Here is a 21,209-nt window from a genome sequence, read left to right as displayed (position 1 = left end):
TCATCTCATTCAAAGATCCACATGTTTCTTTTCCCCTTGATTACTTCATGTCTAATACCTCGCTGATTCATAAAGAATAAACCCATTGAATTGAATCGTTTTACAAGGGAAATGTTCTCCATACTGCTGTATATCTGACATACAAAGATCAAGATGTGTTAGGCTCTTACCAGAGTAGAAGGTAGCTTTCTTTCTCTGTGGAAAGTTATACAAGATGCTCTGTTCTATGTTGTGGAAGACAGTGCAGCCACAGATGCATATTACTGACTGTAAGTATTTCACATGCAGTCCAGAGGGGATGAACTTCCAGATTTTGGAGTAAAAATCATTGCTCTGGTTTACCTAAGACAGAGATACCTACAAGCTTCTCGAAGGGCTCCAAGTTAGATTTCACTTTAAGCTCAGACTCCAATTGTTTTAGATTTTGATTCTTCTGAGAGGGTTTTCTAAAGTGTTACATTTGAAATTTTACATCTGACACCGTGGTAAAAGTCGGGTTATATCTCTTGGGTTTGCATGCCACTTCTTTTTCTACCATTCCAATTAAAATTGCACAAAAAATGTTACCCTAATCCTAATTGACATGTCAAAAACAAGCTTTCAGCTCCGACCTCGTGCCTTTTGGGAGTGAGTTAATCTTCTACTCGTTTAACAATTCACAGAAACAGAAATTTTGACCAGGGGTGCTTAAACTTTCACTTAAGCAGAGTTCCAAGGGGAACACTGATCAACAAATTACTGATGGTTTGTGCTACCATTGCTTACTCACTCATTCTCTATCTGTTCCAGTCTTAAATGCTGGAATAGCATGTTTAAATGCTAGCCTAAAATGCAATCGCCTCTTCCTTACTAGATTCCCTGCCTCCCCTCCTTTACTGAATCCTTATGTTTTCTTTTTTTCGTCCCATTTCCTTCAACATTTTTCTTTGCTCTTTTATGTTTTTTGCCCCACGAAGAAAATGCAAATCCCACACTCCCAGATTTCCTAAAGCTTTGTAAGCACTGGACAAACCAACAATGTTTTCAAGGTTCCTCCCTGATGGACCTCCTGTGTCTGAATGTGCTGACAATGTTGTTCCACACCAGTGCTCCTTCTCGTCCATGTATAGCTCCGGGGGTCACACTCTCGTGCAGTTCTTGAATTTGTTGAATAAAAGTACCATATGATAAAGGATGAGTAGGTGCTGAGGTTGCTATCTGCTTTAGATCCTGCTGCTGTTCTTGAGGGGCAGGATGTCCTCCAACCCTTTCAGGTTTAAGCCCTTAGGTGGAATCCACCTCACTAAAAAGTAAAAGAAATATTGCACCCCTGCCAGCTGCAAATGTGATAGTTTGTTACTGATAATACGCTGCTCCTTCCCTGATGTGGGTTATTTATTTTCTAGTATTTGTACAGTTTTCTAATAACTGGTTCCTGGGGTGTGAAAGACAAATGTTGCATGTGTGTCATGTAACATTTGTCTTTCACATTTGTCTCCCTGTTTTTTTCCCTCTTTTTTCCAAATGTCAAAGGGTAGATACTTAAATGAAAAGGATCACACGATGGCATTTTAGCATCAATAAATCAACACTACATTAGGTGAAACTGTAATTACCATAATCACAGGCCTGTAACTCTGCAAGGACAAATAACAACTGCTGGCTTCACTGTTTAGAACTGATAGAAGGTAATAGCAGCTCACACTGCCTCAAGGACGCACAATGGGTTGTTGGTCTTCCAGTAAAGACCAAAAGATTTTCAAAAACAGCAGAGAGTGGAGTTACAAATTTAAAATTTTGTTTTGGGAATACAAGCTTGGCAAATCTTTCCCTTGGTCTGAGTCATTCTGGTGTCATTTGGCATGTCATGCGCCCATTAATGAGGTATGGCCTCTGTCAGGCCCTTCTGCCACAAAGGCTTGATTGGTAGAGTGCAGCATTGATGGTTGTGCTTCGGTTTGGCTTCTCCGCCTCCACATAGGAGCCTTACACTCAGTCTTGCTTTGCTGGTCTGCTGGTGGTTCATCCATTTTAGAACAGATTTCTGTCTTGCAAGTCTGCAGGCAATGCCCTTGACCTCACAAATTGGTTTTCGCTTTGACAGACCTTAGATATGTAAGTGTTTGCATTCTTAATTATAGCCAGTGAATTCCGTTAGGCATAGAAAAGAACTTCAGTTTTTGACATAATGGTTTTATGCCTTACAGTGAAAAATTCGTCCTTGTAAATAAGGTGCTGTCCTTCTACAAAATTCACACATGCCAAACAGAGGCAGATCAGTCTCCGATTGCTGTGTCCTCACACAGATCAAGTCGGAATCAGCTGTGCCAACAGCGTTGTTGGTTAGAGTGGCAAGTTGCGGGATGCCGGTGTTGGTGTGTGTAAGCACACACAAGGCAGGCCTGTTTTGCCTTCATGTCTACCTCCCTTACCGGCTCAGAGGCCTATCAGCGCCGCATCAACTTCAACCCGTTTGTTCCATCTGTGGACTTTCACACATGACGCAATGCACAGTGTAGGCGCATCAGTGCCATCGGTGACATGTTGTAGGAGCATCTCTAGGACCACTGATGGCCATAGAATGCACCACAGCTCACTTAAGCTCAAAACAAATATATGTACAGATTGGACGTTGCAGTCTTGCTTTGTAAATCTAAATATATTTGATGCATTTACATGAAACTTTACGACCCATTTTTGCTTTGTCATTGTTGACAGTTGTGTGCAGACAGAAGAGAAAAAATGTCACAAGTTTTTTTCAGGGTCTTTACTTTCCTGTCTAAAACTCCTGCTTGCAAAAAAGCTACAAGCCGACAGAGAATTCTCTGTAATGCCATTTCTTACAGACACAGTGAGAAATCTTTATGGTGGTGTCATGCTTCCAAATTTGACGCTGCTTTGTTGTTGGTGCAGAGGGCCACCTTTATTAGCAAATGGTAACTGAAGTGTGAATGAGCTATTTCAGTGCAAGCTGAGCAATGCAGGACACCTCGGAATCAGCATGGATGAATATCACTGAAATGAATTGTCGTAGTTTTGCTTGCATGCTTGTGTGAGTGTGCATGTTTATTTGAAGGCGTTTGCGTGATGTGCATGTGTGGCTTTGAGTAAACATATATGTGTAAGAGTGGGTGGATGTGTTTGGTAAAGAAAGAGAGCAACAAAGAGATAAGGAGAGAGGTTGAGAGAGAGATCACACTTATATGTGATTCTCTGGCTGAGTGCATTTGGGCAAGTTGGCAGACAGCAGCGGATGGGAGGTATAAAGAGCTGGGAGGTAAGGCTGAAAGCGAATGAGGCAGAGCAATCATTGCTGCAAGGAAAACAATTCGGCACGACAGAGATGGCATGGGCAGAGGCCGGTGTGCTGCAGTGCTGCTGTTTAAGAGCCGTCTAGAGGTGTCTGAGAAGGGGTTCAAAGATTAGAGAACAACCTGTAAGCGTCTGGGTGCGAAAGGGTAAGACTGAGACTGTGGCACTGCTAACATGCCAGCCACACAGATAAATCTGTGCGTTTCAACCCCATTAGACTCAAGTCAGCACAGTTTTTTTTCCCTGTGTCAGCCTGTTGCCTATCAACTTCGGACCTCTGACCCTGAAGCAGAAAGCGGGTATTATCAACAAGGCCTTGAGGCCAGCGTAGCGAGATGCAGCAGAATACCAATGTGTGTTATCTGTCTGACATGTTTACCAGCGTATTTCATCCACGGCTTCTCACAGCTTTTCCTGGATGCCGCATGTGGAGAACTGCTCGCTGCCCTCGACAACAACAACTCCATCTCTCTGTAATTCAATTTTAGAAGCAGCATATGCCATCTACTATGCATAATAAGACAACACCAGGTAGTTACTGATGACCACAAATCAGGATAATGCACTCGAGCTCATTGTTTAAAATACTAATACATCACAGAACACATTTGTCAGCGAATCCACTCCTGTCCTCAGCACATGAAAGTCCACTGACAGATTAAGCGTCAGAAAATGATTAAAGGAGTAATGGGCTTAACGCCGCGATGACTGATCCTTTTATAAACTATTATTATCAAAGGAGACCCTGTAAAATGTCATAATCCACTTGAATTTAATCTGAAGCCTATTCCTGTGTCAGCAGCCACTCCTGATAGTCTGTCCCCTCTGCCTGCATGACTATCTGCAGAGCTGATAAAACACTAAACCCTGAGTGCCCTTCCACAGCGTAGGCGGGACCCCTCTGGAACCCTGTCTGCTCCTGTGTCCAGCTGCCATCTTAACACTTTGCTTACAGTTTTTCCCACCTCTGCCAGATACTTTAAAGTGCTCCTTGATGTGTAAATCCACCATCTCTGTCACTCTTGTTTTTATAATGCGACGGGAGGTTGCTGTCAATAGCAGCCATGTACACTTCTGCTGGAGTGTTTTTGTTTTGTTTGTTTTTGTCTGTGAAAGGCAGGCACGTTCTCTTCATTGTGTATTGATCACAGAGTTTGGAAGCAGATGGCAAGACACTAGAATTTAGATTGTGCTCAGATAGATAGATAAATCAGTTTAGAGAGTGATCAGACTAAACAAATTGTTGCAGGCTCTGAGGTAGAAATCGAAGGCAGAAGGTGGGGACCGATGGCTTTCTGTGTGGCCACTTGTATGACTGATAATATGGGGACTGGGGTGTTTCTGCAATCTGAGGACCTGTTTCCCATTTGGGGACAAAAAGCCAGTCCTCATCATGCAGATCAGTATGTTTTACTGTTAACTGGTTTAAGGTTAGAGTAGATTACTTAGAGTACTTAGAGTTAACTGCTGCATGCCTTTTTTTTTTCTTTTTTTTTTTTGTCCAAGCTTTTAAACCTTTGATGAAACAACTAACACGTCACCTTCAAGAAAGACTTCCTGCGTGCAAAGAAAAGATAAATATACCTTACATGCAAACAGAAGCAACCGTTCACAGTTCATTCTTCTCTGTTTTTAGGATTTTCTTTGATCAATACAGGTGGGGGCAAAAAAAAAAAAACACTCTTTGTCCAAGCAAATGCGGGGGACTAAAAACACCATTATAGCGCAGAGCTTTCAGAAAGACTTGATTACTTTGTGCCAAACGATTTTTTTTAGACATAACAGTAGACAGGGGAATGGGCTTTCTCGCTCCAGCAGTCGCAGGTGGAAACTGTGTGCAGACTTCTTTATCAACAGCATCCTCCATCTCCTCCATCACAGAAGACACAATGCAATGCGACACACATGCCACTTAATTCTAACCACTTACTAACGAACACGCAAAGACACGGTACAGTGTGCGTAAAGGCAGTTTGCTTTCTAGTAATTAGACAAGTATAATGTTTTACGGCTCTCAAAGAAGGGGGGAATGCGCGCTGTTACAGGCGAACTGTGAAGGAAAGAAGAAAAAGGTATCATGGATGAAATACTCCCCTACCTTTGAGTTCTTGTCAGTCCAGATATTGTCGCGAGGATGCAAAGACTCGTTTGTTTTTGCCTGTGCATTATGGCAGCGAGACTGACGGTGTCGTCCACAGGAAAAGACATTTCTTAGACTTTCTCATTTGGGGAAAAAGCCAATCAATCCGGGCAAACAGTTCCCCTTTCCGAAAGAAAACACGCCTCGTAATCTCTGTCTTCTACAAATAAAAAGGACTCTCATCCCTATAAGCCACTGAGTAACTGAATTTCTGTCGCCTTCGCAAACTTAAAACACCCTCTGAAAGGGAGAGACTCAGAGATGAGTGGCGCTGCGAGGAGGTTCAGAGACGCGAATGGAGAGGCGAGGAGTCCAAGTGCGCGTAAGGCGGGAGAAGAGAGAAGAGGCAGCGTCCACCCTGCCGACTGCATTACTTTCAACGAGTGTTTTCATTTCCCTGCTGTTTTTCAGCAGCTTACCGAAAGCCATACATACAGAGCTGTAGACACTCCCTGATTGAAATCAATTATCAACCCGTTGGTGCGGCTTCTGCCTTATTGCGAGTGTGCAAAACTGCAGGGATGAGATAAGACGTTGAGGTCCAAACAATTCTGAGTTCATTAAAGTGATAAGTGAATTCACGCGTGATGGAGTTTGACTCTCAGTCATCTCTCAGTGAAAGCGTTTTAGGGCACATTTCAACGGCAGCCACTGCAATTATAGAGACAGGGTAGTTAGTATGTCGACAGCGATGTCTTTTGTGAGCCTCCTGATTTGATTACTTTAAATGGACACGCTGATCTCAGTGAAAGCACTCAGTGACGCTTTGGTTACTTTACAACAAATACAATTATAGAAGCAGAACTACTGCGAGGTAGACTAAACATCACAACAAGATTTATCATAGATTTCATCAGTGGTTTAAAAGGATTTCAAGGTCAGAGAAGAAGGATCCAGCCTTTTTTCTTTTTAAATCTCCTACTCGTGATTAGGCCTATCCACCTGCAACTTCACATCATGCTGCATTCGCCTCATCTCGGGAAAATCTATTTTTTTTCTTCTTTGTTATGAACAGGAAATTCTTCTCAGCAGCTACATCTTTTCGTAATAATGCTCAAAATGCTCTTCCAGTATGTTGTCAAATGTTTAGTATCCCATCTAGGGACCGTTTATACTTGATATGCTTAAATCTCAAATAAGGCTAGAGTGTCACTCTTGGATGACTCCACCGTCTTAAACCTGCTTTTATGAACAGAGTTGTAAAGAACTGGCTGAGCTATTGCATTTTCACTGTATCTCTGGGAAATTTTGACCCTAAGAATTCACAGACATCTCATTACCACTTCAGGATAGAGAATTAGATACCATCAGAGCTGATGGATTTCTTATTTCCCAAAGAGAGGTTATTGATAGGGTCATGTTAAATAGGAGAGGAGAAGGCATGACTGATAAAACCCCCTCACATACTGAACCTAGGGCCACATGTCTGTGTCAACCTTTCCAAAGGTCTTTGTGTGGATCCTTAGATACATTTTACTCAGATTTCAATGACTTTTTGGTTTCTTGGTCACTTGGAATCAACCCAGATCAAAACACACAAACACAGACATGATGAAACAGATTTTAGAATTAGCCATAAGATACTATTTACTAAAGGGTTCACTCCAGCAGCGATGCCAGTAAGTTCTCGGACCACACTTAACCAGGCCTTACTGCGTATACTTGGATATGGATATTTGAATAGTGGAAAGCAATAAAAAAGGAAAAGCATAATGCACACTTGCACACTCAGACACTTCAAAAGGATTAGCTGCCATATTCACTCATAATCTCATTTGCTATAGTCATTTTCAAGCACTTATTACTAGGTATCTGGCTGGGTAATCTCCCATTGAAAGTCTGGACTGAATGTTGCAGACATTAACGTTCTTACGTTCAGCCTATCTGGAAAATGTCTAAAAAATTTGAAGGGCTGCAGTCCACGTGAGGGGAAAAAGCACGAACCTAAATACTGCAAAATCTTCCCAAAGCCCGAAAAACAGATTTGCTGTACTTCCCAATATAGTTGGTGTCTCCAGGCCATGATGACACACTCAGACACAGACAGACTCACACACTCAAAATGGTACCAGACACTCTGTCCTGCCTGATCCCAATTATTGAATTACAAGTTCATATCCTTCTCATGGCGGAGAGCCATGGTGAAAACTGGCTACACATGTACATATAGGCTAATGTACAGGGGTTTCAAAGGTACGCACCGTATCATAATTTATCCTAAAAACACTATCAATAATTACTGGCCAGAGAGGCCACTGTAGGAGAGCTCAACACCCGACTACTCTCACTAATGACCGGAAAAATTATACAGTTGGTAAAATTGAGAAAAGAAAAGAAAAATCTATTACCTCTAATTAACACTATATAGAAGGGATCCTTGGTATACTCTAAATCTAATTTATTTTCTATTTTGGACTTACTGTAGTTGGAGCTGAACCCAGGTAATTAAGTACAAATCTTCCACGCTCTTCAAATTAGTATTCTTGCAACCCATGCACTCACAAATCAACAATTTTCTGCATATAGCGAGTTCTCTCTTTACTTTTGTACGTGGTCTAGGTGTAGTTATTATTGTAAACCTACTTAGAGACATACCAAACATCTTCCATAAAAAGGAGCATATACACTTGTACCTACTTGATTTTATTGGTCTTGCAGGTACAACTCACAATCATATGCACATTCTGTTTATACATGCATATATGCAAGGATTGTTTTTTTTTTCCCCATGAACTTAAATCAATAAACTTGCAGCAGAACACGAATAGCAATGCGTCAAAAAAAGACACATCAAACCTTTGCCTCAAGGATCTACACAATCTATATCAAATGACATCCTCTGTTCTTACAGAATCAGCTTTGATTTTGAGGAAAACCACCTCAAAATGGGTCAAAATGGAAAGATGGACGTAAACTGCAGCTTAATGAGGTTGTAATTCTAGTTACATTCAGAGAGGTGATGTGTCATCAAAAGAGGCACTCATGACAGGCATGTCATCAATAGCACTCCAGTGACAACACCATATGACTCTTAATAGGCACAAAACTGCCCCCTCTGTTATGCAAAGGTCTTAATTTCACAGTCAAAGCATCGTTCAACAGGGTAATATGAACGTAATGTAAGTGAATGCACCTTGAACAAAATCTATCATGTTAAATCTGTAAATGCACTTCCGACCGTAATCTTGTCATTTTTATCTTTAGAGTACAAGCGCGAGCGTCTGTAGCAGGAGATTTTCTGTGTTGACATTTCCTTCCTTTCATGTACAGTAGCCTATTTGGTGCATTTGACATTTGGACCTGTTCACTATAGAGCAAGCTGAAAAACAGGTCAAGAAACAGCCAGAGAGTGAGCGGATCAAAAATAGTCCAGTTCCTCGGTGAGGCCCACCAAGGATGGACAACAGGGGTGAAAAAAAGAGGGCAAACGCAAAGGGAGGTGGCTGTGACGGGCCGTGTAATAGCCTGAGTGTTCTGAAACATTGATCATACCTCCATGTCAACATTTTCCCCAAACCACCTACTGGTCTCTCCAGGTACTCTGAGTATTTCTCTCTTTTATTTGTACTGTCATCCACTATCTTCTTCTTTTTTTTCTTTTCCCCCCAAAGTCAGTATCGCTGCAATCATTTCTGACAAACAGATTTAGATCCACTACCCAGTTGCTCTCAGGACCTCATCAGAAGCTTATCAATCATTGATACCATTCACAGCTTTTCTTCTTTCGTTCACTCTTCTAATCCCAAGCCCACTCAAAAGCTGTCATATTGTAAAATTTAGAGGCCTCCTCTGCTTTTCAGGGCGTTCCATACCTGCAGGCATGTCTTGCGTTAAGATCAAATTTTTCTTTTGTTATGAGATGACGGCGATTTCATTTGCCACAGAACATTAGGGCTTTAAATTATTATCCCTGAGCTCAGTGGCTCGCAGGTCTGTTCAGAAGCCTGGCGTTCTTGGATAACAGCGCCTGCGTGGAGAAAATTCTTTAAGAGATGAGGTGCAATAGTCTTTTTAAACCCTTGTTCCACCCTCCCACCTTTTTTCTTGCTTTGCCCTCATGGTGTCATTTGTCACCTTTTGCAGACCTTTTCGCAAATGAGTGTAGAAGACAGAGGGCTCATTGAAAGTGTCGTGCTCAGTTCCAACCTCTGCCTCTCCGTCACTCTCAGCAGACACTCACAGAGAGGAAAAGAAAGGAATACCAATGAGCAGCAATGTTTTCAGAGACAAAACCTTTTACACAGCAGAGACTGATGGGGATGCTCACACATTCTGGAGCTCATTGGCGTATTGAATGTTTTCCATGTTTAGTATGTATGCACAGTATACTGTATTCTGTTCTGTGTGTCTTCTAATATCTTTGAATAACAGATTTTTGTGTCAACGTACATAAAATACATCGGTGGTCATTTTGTTAGATCTGTCGAGAATTGATGCCGGCAGTATTGTTAAAGATAGCCATTTGTTTTAGATTACTGACAGTGATGTTTCTTGCAGTAAATATTGAACTTCAGTATATTTGTTATGTAGTTTTGGCATTTCGTCGCAAACCCTCTGAATGCTCACAAGCAATGTGTGGCTGAAGCAGAACAAACTTAAATCGTGCTCACATGTCTACACAGCGCTACAACCGACCAAACCAGGCCTATGATGTAGGTAAGATTACCTGTTGGCTCACGCAGAAGAAACAAAGCCAGGTGAATGTCAGTCATTCAGCGACAGTGGAGCTGACGCTGTGCAACAGATCAATTCCACACATGCAAAAATCATGGAGCACTTCAGTATTGTGTGAATTTAAGGCATTTTAAAATCAATTTTTCACAGATTTGAACCCACATCCCCATCTTACAGTACACTACAGGCTGCATAGAAAACATGCGCGAGGTAACGTTTGGGCACATCTGCAAAACATAGTCGTGTCACAGTCTCTGCACATAAATTGTAAGATGTAATGCCTCCTGCAACATCAACAGTGTCGCACTGACTTTGCCCCGAAACTGAGAGGCCTTAGTTCTATTTATGTTTTGTAAAAATTCATTTTTGGACCATATAAGCACTGAAATGTCTTTTGACACAGTTATTTATCATTTATACTTTTTTACACGAAGGATCTTTTTCTGTGAAAATTCATAATGAACTTTTGTCATCCAGGTCATTGTGATTCTAAGAGCTTGAATAAGGGCAACTGGACTTCTTTTTGGATCTTCAAGATGTTGCACCTCTCACCCAAAAGGCCTCTTCACTACTGATGTTCTATATTTCCTGTATAGTTCGATGTTTCATTGTTCTCTGACATTAAAGGGAAAATAAATAACAAAAACAACATAAATGGCCCGAATAAATGGTCCAGAATGTCCTAATTGGTGTATGACTAATTCAAATCTTACCATGCAGCAATAATCATGTATTTTTTAACTTGAATATAACCATTCTTGAGAGAGGGGGAAGCTTTTTAAAAATGTAAAAGGACTTAACAAACTGTGCCGCTTGGGTTTCAGAGTCGTGGTATGTTGCAAGTTTTTGTTTTTTGCTAAGAAATTCGGATCATTACTGTATTTTAAATACTTGATATTAGTCCCCCCCAGAGCAACTCTTTGTCAAATACGACTATCGTCGTTTCCGTGGCAAAGCAAAGCTAAAGAACCAGCAATAGCAACAACATAGGCAAGCGTTGCCCTCATCTAAGACTGTTTCCTGTTTTTTTTTTTTTTTTTAGAGGCTGCCCCCAAATGGCAGCTTTAAACTATTTCAGATGAACACGTGGTTGCAATGTTCTGCAAAGCACCAAAGCAGAGTGGACCCAGATCCATTCCGGGACCCAAAGACAAAACGAGTGTTTGAGCAGATAATACCTTTAATTTACTCTAACTCAAGGAAAGGGAACAGGGAAACAAAAAGTCTATGGTAAAAAAAATTCCTACAAAAACAGTGATTTGTTCCTTTCTGATTATAAGATACAAACATACAAAGCAGTAGGATATTTATTTGTGACTTTCAAAGGTGCTTCTAGGGAGATCTTTGAAAAAGGATTAGATGTTTGTTTTTTTCCTGTTTCCTGGGCTTAAAGGTAGGGTAGGAGATCCTGGATTTTGAGTCCAGCGAAGCTGCATTTTGAAAATACACCGGTAAAAAGTCCCAACCCTTTTCTTCACTTTCCCCCCGAAGGCACGCCTCTAGAGTACATGAACGCGCACGAGCACGAAGGTGCACGAGCGCTGTTCTGACAGCAAGCATCGATCGTTGCCGTATTTAGTATTTAGTATATGCTAACTATACGTTTAATAATGCTAGGTGCTAGCCAAGCTGGCTCTAGTTTAGCTTCCTGCCAAGCTTCGTTCACGGAGCAGGGTACGCGCACAGGGGGAAGGAGGGGGAAGGAGGAGCAGATTGCAGTTTGATAGACGGCATCAGAATCCAATCATTGTGAACGGTCCGTTCACAATGATTGGATACTGTTTTTCCTAGATTGTACGTTCTAGAGGCCACTAAAACTTTTCATATTTGTGTCAAAACTTTTAATTAATTGGTTGCAATGGGGGTGTGAAGAGTATTTCAAGCAATATGTAAAAAAATGTTCCAGAAAAAGATCCCCTACCCTGCCTTTAAATTGGAAGAAAAAGTCAATGCAGACTGTGGGATAAATAAGGTTTGTTTGACATGTCTATGGGATTTTTTTTACCTTGATCTAATCCAGCCTCATCCTCAACCACTACTTGTGTCATATTGTGCTCATCGTGAACACTATCTCACCCTAAGCTTTAAATGCGGCCCACCCTCCAGTCAGTGGATTTTGTACCAAGTCATTCTTTATGCTATGTAAACATGTTTTGGTTTATTCTTTATTTTTTTAGCACACTGAAGAGAACCCAGAGGAGGCTACACCAGGCTCAATAGCTCTGGCATATTCAGCAGTCATGCAGTGGGCAGGTAGGCTAAGCAAGAAGAGAAGTTTGAGGGGGAAATTTCAGATGTTTAAAAATTGATAAGAATATAAACATGAAGAATTTACCCAGAAACTACAAAAAGTTATATTAAATTTCGCCAGAAAACATTCACGAGCCTGCGGCTAATCTGTTGTATGTTTAATGCTGCGAAGGGTTTGTATGCAGCATACTAAATACCAGCTCAAAGTAAACAAAAAAAGGTGTTTTGTGGGCTCCTTATCTCTATAAGCCTTCTTCTGAAGGATTATTAAGTAAGAAAATCTTATATACTCCACTATAGCTTGGAGCCTATATACTGCTGCAGCATTCTCCAAAGATGCCTTTGAACTGATCAAAATCCCAAAAAAGTGCAACTTGTGAGTTAATAGTATATTGAACTCTACCATAGGGTCTAATAGTCCCAATCTATTCCAAAGTGTACAATATTGATTCAAGGCAACTGACTGCCGCACCAGCATGACTATAAAAGGTTTATGAGAGCACAGACATGTCATCACCAGCCCTTTTCACACATTTCTTTTCAAGACAGGGACTGATGTGCCTTTCGTTGCACTTCCTATCCCGTGGGTAAGTGAAGAGGCAGAATGGGAGGTTGAAGTTGATGCACCACTGAAAAGCCTCTGAGCAGGCAAGCCGACAGTGGAAGACGCCACTCTTACCAACAACACAGTTGCCACTCAGCTGATTATGCACTGCCAGTTAGCTGTGTGTAAAAGGTGTTAGTATAAACTGATGCATTGCTTATGTAGCTTTTTTCTTTGTCTGTGTAAAATACCAGAGGGGAAGAGCAGCAGCATTTGGGAGACAGCCTTTTTTTTTTTAGCAGCAATAGAATGCAACTGCTGATTGTCTTTGGATATAAAAGAATCAAACTGATGATCACTAGACATGTCTGAGTTAACCGAGGACAACTGTCTTGGGGTGATGACCACATAAAATAGCAAATATCCTCTCATTCCTGCCGCTATACATCTTAGGCAGCCGCTAAATCACATTGAGTAAACATCCTGCTTCGGGGTCTGTGTTTCTTTCTTTCTTTTATTTCTCGGGTGCTGCACTCACAGCACTTTAAGTTAGACAGAGTTCAACTTTTGGAACACCACGGTGCTCATCATTATCACTCTCTCAAGACAAGTGTCTAGAATCACAGATTAACAAAGAAAGCTAATGCAAAGCTAATTTGCATTTAACCTTGTAACATTAGAGCATTCGACATGCTCACTGTTGTTACTGCTTTAACAATGTAAAACTGTGAACCCATTACGAGACGTGCTAGCTGCATTAGCTGTATGGGTGGTCATCTTGTCTAATTATAAGTTTGCAGTTTCGATTTAGTTAGCTAAACACGAGCAATGGAGGTACTCTGGAGATTGTGTGAACAGTTTGGTTTGAACTTTTCCTGTAGTTGCTGTTCACACATGTACTTCCCAGCTGGAGTTTTTATGCTGGAGGTGAACTCATGAAATGTGAGAGGTGGGGAGTTGCTGGAGATCATCTCAGGGGCTCAGGTGGCAGGTAATGATGCAGGAGATGCTGCCGTGCTGCCTTTATGGCATGTGGAGAATGGTGGATGAGGCTGCTTGATGACTGTCTTGATATCAACACCATGTGTATCTGAACATATCCATATGATTGACGGGCGAGTGAAAAGCAAAAAACATGTCAGCAGAAAGCATTAAGTAGCGCCTCTTGCCAGTGCACACACTCACTCACTCACTCACTCCCAGTAAATACTCTTGAACATTAGCTGCAATTTGCACAGTCTCACCAGCTGATTATCCAGATATTTTCCCTCAGGTTTTACAAAGACATTTGGATTTTCACATGCCACCCCTTTGGAACATTTCTTGAACATGACCGGACGGTGTGAAAGTGCCCCAACATTCCTTGCGCCCATTTCTACGGAAGCCCTAAACGTTTCCTCTGTTTTCTCGTGATAACGAGATAATTAATTCGAGATCTCGAGAAAACAATGATCGTTTTCTTTAAGGAGATGGCTGGCTCTACTGCAGCTCAATAGGCGTTTACACCTAAGTGATCCTGCTGATATAGTCAACTTCATCAGTGACCAGCTGAGGGGACCAGGCCGTCTCCATGGTTACCAAATGATGCACGAGAGGTGCCGTTATCGTTTTCTCGAGATAACGAGATAAATAACTCGTTATCTCGACAAAACGAAATGCTTGTCACACCAGCAGGATTTGCTTTGTGCATTTTCACAAGCAGAATTGTTACACAAACGCTCCACATTCCATGTTTGATTCATGAGCCACTTTATTCAGTTTTCAATGAAAGGGGGGTAACAATGGGTACACCTTTGCCAGAAATGCATATAAACACATATAAACAGGGGCAGACTGGGGAGAAAAAGTGGCCTCGAAAACCATCGGTTAATTAACTCGTTATTATAACGACATAATTATCTCGTTATCTCGAGAAAACCATCAAAAAAAAGTATACGTACCACGTCCGCTCTGGGCTTCCATACCTTTCATTAGATTAAGGGCATAAAGTAAATATACACAATTACAAGAATTAAACTTTAATTTATTTACTCCTCTCTAGTCACATCAGGCAGAATTTCAATGTCAGTGGCAGAAACAGCTCCCCTGATGTAGCAACACTTCATACTGTCATCAGACTACATCTTCCGTTCTCGTTTTCATTGAGCAGTAAAAATTCCATACTGTGCTTTTAAGAGAATCCATGCTGGGAAAAGACACACTTTCCGCCTGCATGCATACACCACTTCCATCCCTCTGAACTTGGTGCACAAAGAGAAATAACTGAAAGCATTGAGAGTTGTTGTTTTTTTTCCTTCTTATTTTTAAACTGCAGAATTCCTCCTTTTACATGTTTGTTTCGATCCAGGGCTTTTTGTTCAGCAATCTAAATGAAAACCCCTCATTTTAGACGTTACCCTATCTTTGTTTACACGTTCAAGGGATTTTACATTCAGAAGGAGAGAAGATCACAGCAGCTTTTCAAACAAAGCTTTGTATTCTCTCCACCAAACGAAGCAGAGATGGGAAAAAAAAAAGAAGAAGTCTGAAAATAATCAAACTGGAAGTCGAGCCATCTTTGGTGCTGAACATGCGCTGCTCTGAAAGGACTTTGATGGTCTCTCATGAATTTAGTTCTCCTTTGAATAAGAAGAGAGCAGTCATAGCATATTATGGGAGAAAGCGATGAAGCTGTCAAATCAGATGGGTGTCTACAGACATATCTCTCCAATCTCGCTGTGTCTTAAATGTACATTCAAGGCCACAGTTTGATTTAGAGGCACATATTAAAGAATGCTCTTCAACTATGCTTTATGGCTCACCCCAACTGTCAAAACTTTGATTATTTTACACTTGTAAGCACCGGTTTGTCCGTGGACCATCAAGCCTCTAAATTTGAGTTATTTCCCAATTCCTTGGGATGGATATTTTTTTAAATTTGCCCATTGGAGTACAGTCAACAACGGTTCATCCTCCAGGGATGTCCAAAGTCGGTCCTCGAGGGCTGCTGCAGGTTTTAGATGTTTCCCTGCTTCCACACACCTGATTCAGATGAAATGGATCTCTTTTCTGCACAAACCTGCTAATGATGCATTGATCTGAATCAGGTGTGTTGAAGCAGGGAAACATCTAAAACCTGCAGGACAGGGGCCCTCGAGGGCCAGATGTGGACATCCCTGACCCATTCAGTCATTTTTCACCATCACTTGCAAGAGAATCAAGACTTCACGGATGTGTTCAGCCTTTCCGGTGTGTAATTGACTGCATTATTGAGGGTTTCTGGTGGAAGTGAAGTGACTTGGAACTGTGGACATAATGATGTCTTGAAGTTGAACATCAACAACCGAAATGACAGAGAAACTCTAAATGAGATAAAAGCAGGAGAAAGATGGGTCAGGATTGGCCTGCTGATGCAACTATAAGCCTCCAGAATGGCTTGAGGCCTCCTGGCTGACAGCATATGTGTGCATGCGCCTACACGTCTAAGACTGACGAAAGCTGAACGCACACTCCTACACATCTCTCATTGTGTGAAACAGTACTGTATCTATTCTCTATATTTTAGATAGACCAGATACTCTGTAAATAATAACTTCTTTAAGATCATGTCCCTCTGACTGCTTTCAGCTCATCCTCCTCTTTGATTAGGACACACTCTCTGCTACACCACCGTTTGGGTGTCCTATTAAGCATCTCTCTCTAGTTCTTAGATTGTGCCACCTGCCTGCACTTCAACTGTACTTGGCCATATTGGTTCCAGCCACCACCTGATCATCATCTAAAAAAAAAAAAAAAAAAATCCCTGAAGACACCTGTACCATCACGCACTCTGCCCACCAACAAATATTGAACAATTGAGTCAACTAACCAAAATCTCATCAGCAAATTGCTTCGATGTGCACCGTGTCATTACGATGTGTTCATTCAATTATCATAATGGATATAAATTGTATGAACACAGTCAGGATTTCTTAAACCTCTTATGGCCATTTGTTAATGTCTCCTATTATTCAGTTTGGCAAAGTCTCTTTCACTCACAAAACTGAGCTGATCCCAGCACATAGAGGTTTGGAGAATCTGCTTTTCTTGGTAAAAGAATAAACACTAAAACGAAAAATAACTCAAGATGTTCATTCGCAGTTGGCACTTAATCATATAGATGTGGACCTGTCAGAATGATAAGTCTGATTTCAGGGCTCAGCCAAGACTGCTGCATTTCTAACTTGTGCACATCTTGGATACATGATTGGCAACTGTTTAATGAGGACCTGCGTACCTTTAATTATGAAGCCTCACTAATGAACAGTATGTCAGTTTTACCCTATTAGCAGAGAATACAGTTCTGGCTACCTTGAGTAATCAGTAGGAGCAGCATGTCCAAATGCCAGTCAAAGGGCACGTTTGATATTTCATGCAGCTCCCCGTAGAAAATATGAATAATCAATTCAAACGTTCAGATATTATTTTCTCTGGGGTGGTGTCATCTTCTCTATGTGAGTGGCTAGAACATATTCGAACACATGCTGTCAAGGTGCGGTTGTACAAACTGATGCCCTGCCAATTTTCATCACACACTTCAACAGCCTTCCTGACTTCATGCTTTCTCTTATCTTATCTTTTCTTGAAAAGACAGATTTCTTGACAGATGATTATGTTCGCCTTGGCTGGAAAATAGAAAGACTGCAGGTAATGACGGACAGTAACTCTAGTAGTTGGACTTACTTATATCACAAGTGGACTGTCAGGCCTGCTCCTCCTCCACTTCCACGTTCAACGACACCAGCATACTGATCACCGGTTCTGACACTTCAATTCCCAGGATTCCGCTGTTCATGTCATCATTGTCTGCACCTGGGTCCTCATCATTACCCTCAAGTGTTGCAGCTGTCATCCCTCTACTTATACCCAGTGTTCATCCATCTTCCTTGTGTAGCCTTCTTATGCGTCTTAAACCATAAGAATAAAACCCTTTGAAGAACGCTAGCGTATGTGTCTGACATGGACAGCTGTTGTAATGTTACCAACATATGAGTATTAACCTTTCAATTGTTCTTAACAAAGAATTATCTTTGATTGTGAGTACAATCAATTAATCTCTGTTGCCTCTTTCCAGTACTTTAATCTACTTTAAATGTGCAGCTTTAGCATGAATATCAGCTCATAAGCAGATGACACTCAGCTCTATGCTCCCCTTATTCCCACAGATCTCATGGCGTCACTACAGAGCACCAGAACAACCCTCTGAGATCAGCAAACCCATTTAGAGAGACAGAAGCATAAATCACACTCTATAATTATTACTGTATCCATGAGTTACTTAGGATTTTTTTTTTAAAACTATCCATCTTTGCTCAACTGAATCTGACCAAAGGACATTGGTGATGTCACAGGCTATTTTGTCTCAGATCCATCAGTATATAGATACCGCATCACCTTGACCACAGGACTTCTCCATGGCTTGCATTGGAGTCTCAGAAAATAGGGTTGGAGATGGGAAATCTTCTATAGCCATAACCCAATGAGCTTTAGGGAGGAAGAGTATTGTGAAAGGTATTGGTCTGTAAAAGTTGGATGTGAATTGAATCAGTGGAAAGATTGATTGTTCCAGACTACGACATATTGCATCTGGTCCATTTGGTTGGTGCTGTGAAATTGTGGAATCTGTCTAAAAATGTGGGAATGAGGGCAGGTTTGTAAGAACTCTATATGGAATGAAAGTAAAGGGTTCCAGTCTGTGTGATGGCAGCACAAAGATTAAGTTACCCCCACGTTGCCCTGGTAACAATAGCGCTGTGGCCAATGATGTTTCTCATTTTCTTCTAATACTTTTCATTTTGGTTTAAGAAAGGTTGCAAGAAATACTTTGTTTTGTTAGCATCATCTGCAGCAAAAAAAGTGTATACTTAAAAATTGGAAAGCTATGGAGCCACCAAACCAAAATCATTGGATCAACGAACTGTTGTCATATTGCACTCCTGAAAAAATTCTCCATTCAATACGTGGGACATTGGCTAAGTTTGACCGGATATGGACACCCTTCCTGGACATTCTAACCAGATTAGATCTGAGAGACTGATCTGTGTTAATCCTAACCGTTTTATGTCAATTAAAAAAAATATATATATTTTTGTTTTATTTTCTCTTAACTCTGGCCTTTCAAAAATATGTTTGATGCTAAATTTAACATTACTGCATGTATTATTACATCGAGAGAGTGGGTGAGGTGGGTGGGTTTTGTTTCTGAAGTTTTGTTGTTTTTTTTTTCTTTTAAAAAAAAAAGTAATATTGTACACTGGATGTAAATTTTGTACAGCTGTACACTTTGAATAAATATATCTATACAAAAAAAAAGAAAGGTTAACGCTCCTGTTGCCCTTTTTAACGGGTTTAACCCCTATCTGGTGTGCCTACAAGTCAACCTCTACATTTCTGCGCACCCGGTGGCTGTGTTTAACCAGCTGCTCCATAGGTTCAACTGTGGAATACATTCAATTTTAGTATTCAAACAAACATGAAACACTGGTAAAGATGATCAGATTTGCGATGTCCTTGTATACACTACCAACCTCTCTTGCTTGAGTAGACAGTTGATTATTGGAGTCACCTTCAGTGTGGGCAGACATCTGAAGAAATATCTGCATGAGTCGGAATGCACAATGAGGGACCGCATGGGGAATACACACAGCGGAGTGCTAAAGGAGACAAGGGAGTCTAATCATCAGCCAAGACTAAGTTCTGAAAGACACACAAAGACATGCATGTACACACATGTGGAGAGACCCGAGTCACTACATTAAAAGGCAAAGAATTTGGTCTACGCTTCATTGGTTTTCTTGCTCAAGCACTTAACGGCTCTGGGCTCATTTTGATATGAATACAAAATTCATATGAGCTTTGCTTGTAGAGAATTTTCTCTATAACTTTTACATATTCAAGCAAAAGGATAACAAAGTTTACTAAAGTTGCTCAATTTTGCTGTTGGTTCACTGGCTTGCTTTACTATAATGTGATTGTCCCATTACTAAAGGTGGTTAAACCGGGTATTGCTTGTTAACCATTTCAATAAATATTGCAGAGACATCGCCCTGATTCCAATTTAAATTTTAGGATCCGTCCATAATGTGGCATGTAACACGGCACCATCAACAAAGAGGCCAGATTTCTAAGAGCACACACAATGAATGGCATAATGAATGGCACAATATAAGTGGTTGATAGGAATGAAGAGATTCATGGGCAGAAGACCTCTTGTCAATTCCCTGAATTCGATTAAAGCCTCATTTAACATGTCTCATCTAGCTTAATGTGTCAATGAAAGACATGAACAACTATAAAAAGTAGCAATAATTTTGCTCTCATTTGCAGAAAAGTCATGACACCCACCAGTTACAGAGATTATGACTAAATGACTCAGCCAGAGGTGGATATTGGAAATAAAACTTCTCTTGGAGTTACCAGTCCATGCCCATACAATCCGGCTGTCAAGGTCTTTTCTCTGTGAATTTAATTAAAATGTCACTTTGCGTTGGGCCATGCATAACACTGGAGTGCATTATATATTTTCTGTGACAGAGGAGTGGAGCAATGGGGTGGGAAGGTTGGAGAGTCTATTGGTAGATCAGTAAGTAAATGACTTTTGCTGTAAAACAGTGTGCAACAAGCTTCTCAGAAATATGGACTAAGCAGTCAGGAAATGGGATAAGAGCTTGTTTGACCTCTCACAATGTGTCGGCCAGTTAACACGGGACAAATTTCCTTATGTAAAGTGTCGTAAAAAGAGCATGGGCTAATTAAGACAGAAGTGGCACTGAAAATTATCCATTTCATTACAGAAAGTAATTACCTTTGTTGCAGGGTATTTCATGTTTTATGTAACCTTTGTGAGGTGTTGAGGGCAGACAAGCTTTCAATGTAAAACAAACGGATCGTAAATTAATTTTCGAGCTAAAACCAGTATTGCACAGCTCTGCTGGACCTACATGCTTCGAAAGTATTATCACTGCCCTTGTAATGGCAAAATGGTGCACTTCTCCACCTCTTGGTTCAGTAGATCGACCTCACCTATCATCACAGAGAGGAAATGTCATGCACAGCATGTACATAGATGAAAAACCAATATGAAAAGTCCACCTTCAGAGAGTAGGAGTTAAGCACCAGCTTGAATCAATAGCAGTGTTTTCACCCAGGTGACTGCATTTTGACCACATTTTAAAACACTGTTTGGTTACATTGCAAGGCAGCTGAGTTCTCAGGAGGTAAACGGGAGAAAATCCATCCTGCTAGGCTCTAATCAATGTGTCCAAGCTAAGGTTCAGCTTGTTTGACTAAACA

General features: G+C 41.0%; 1 protein-coding gene across 1 annotated transcript in view; it reads right to left on the bottom strand.

Moving 5' to 3' along the window:
- syndig1l (synapse differentiation inducing 1-like) overlaps positions 1–5,894 on the bottom strand; it is a 46,015-nt gene extending 40,121 nt beyond the window's left edge. The window contains exon 1 of the mRNA XM_075459549.1: positions 5,390–5,894. The gene's annotated coding sequence lies outside the window, so the exon portion shown is untranslated. The remainder of the gene's footprint in view (positions 1–5,389) is intronic.
- Positions 5,895–21,209: the final 15,315 nt, after the last annotated feature.

This window comes from Odontesthes bonariensis, chromosome 24 (assembly GCF_027942865.1).
Source record: "Odontesthes bonariensis isolate fOdoBon6 chromosome 24, fOdoBon6.hap1, whole genome shotgun sequence".
Lineage (NCBI taxonomy): Eukaryota > Metazoa > Chordata > Actinopteri > Atheriniformes > Atherinopsidae > Odontesthes > Odontesthes bonariensis.
Note: the sequence above shows the minus strand (reverse complement) of the source record. Positions and strands in the feature narration are given on the sequence as shown.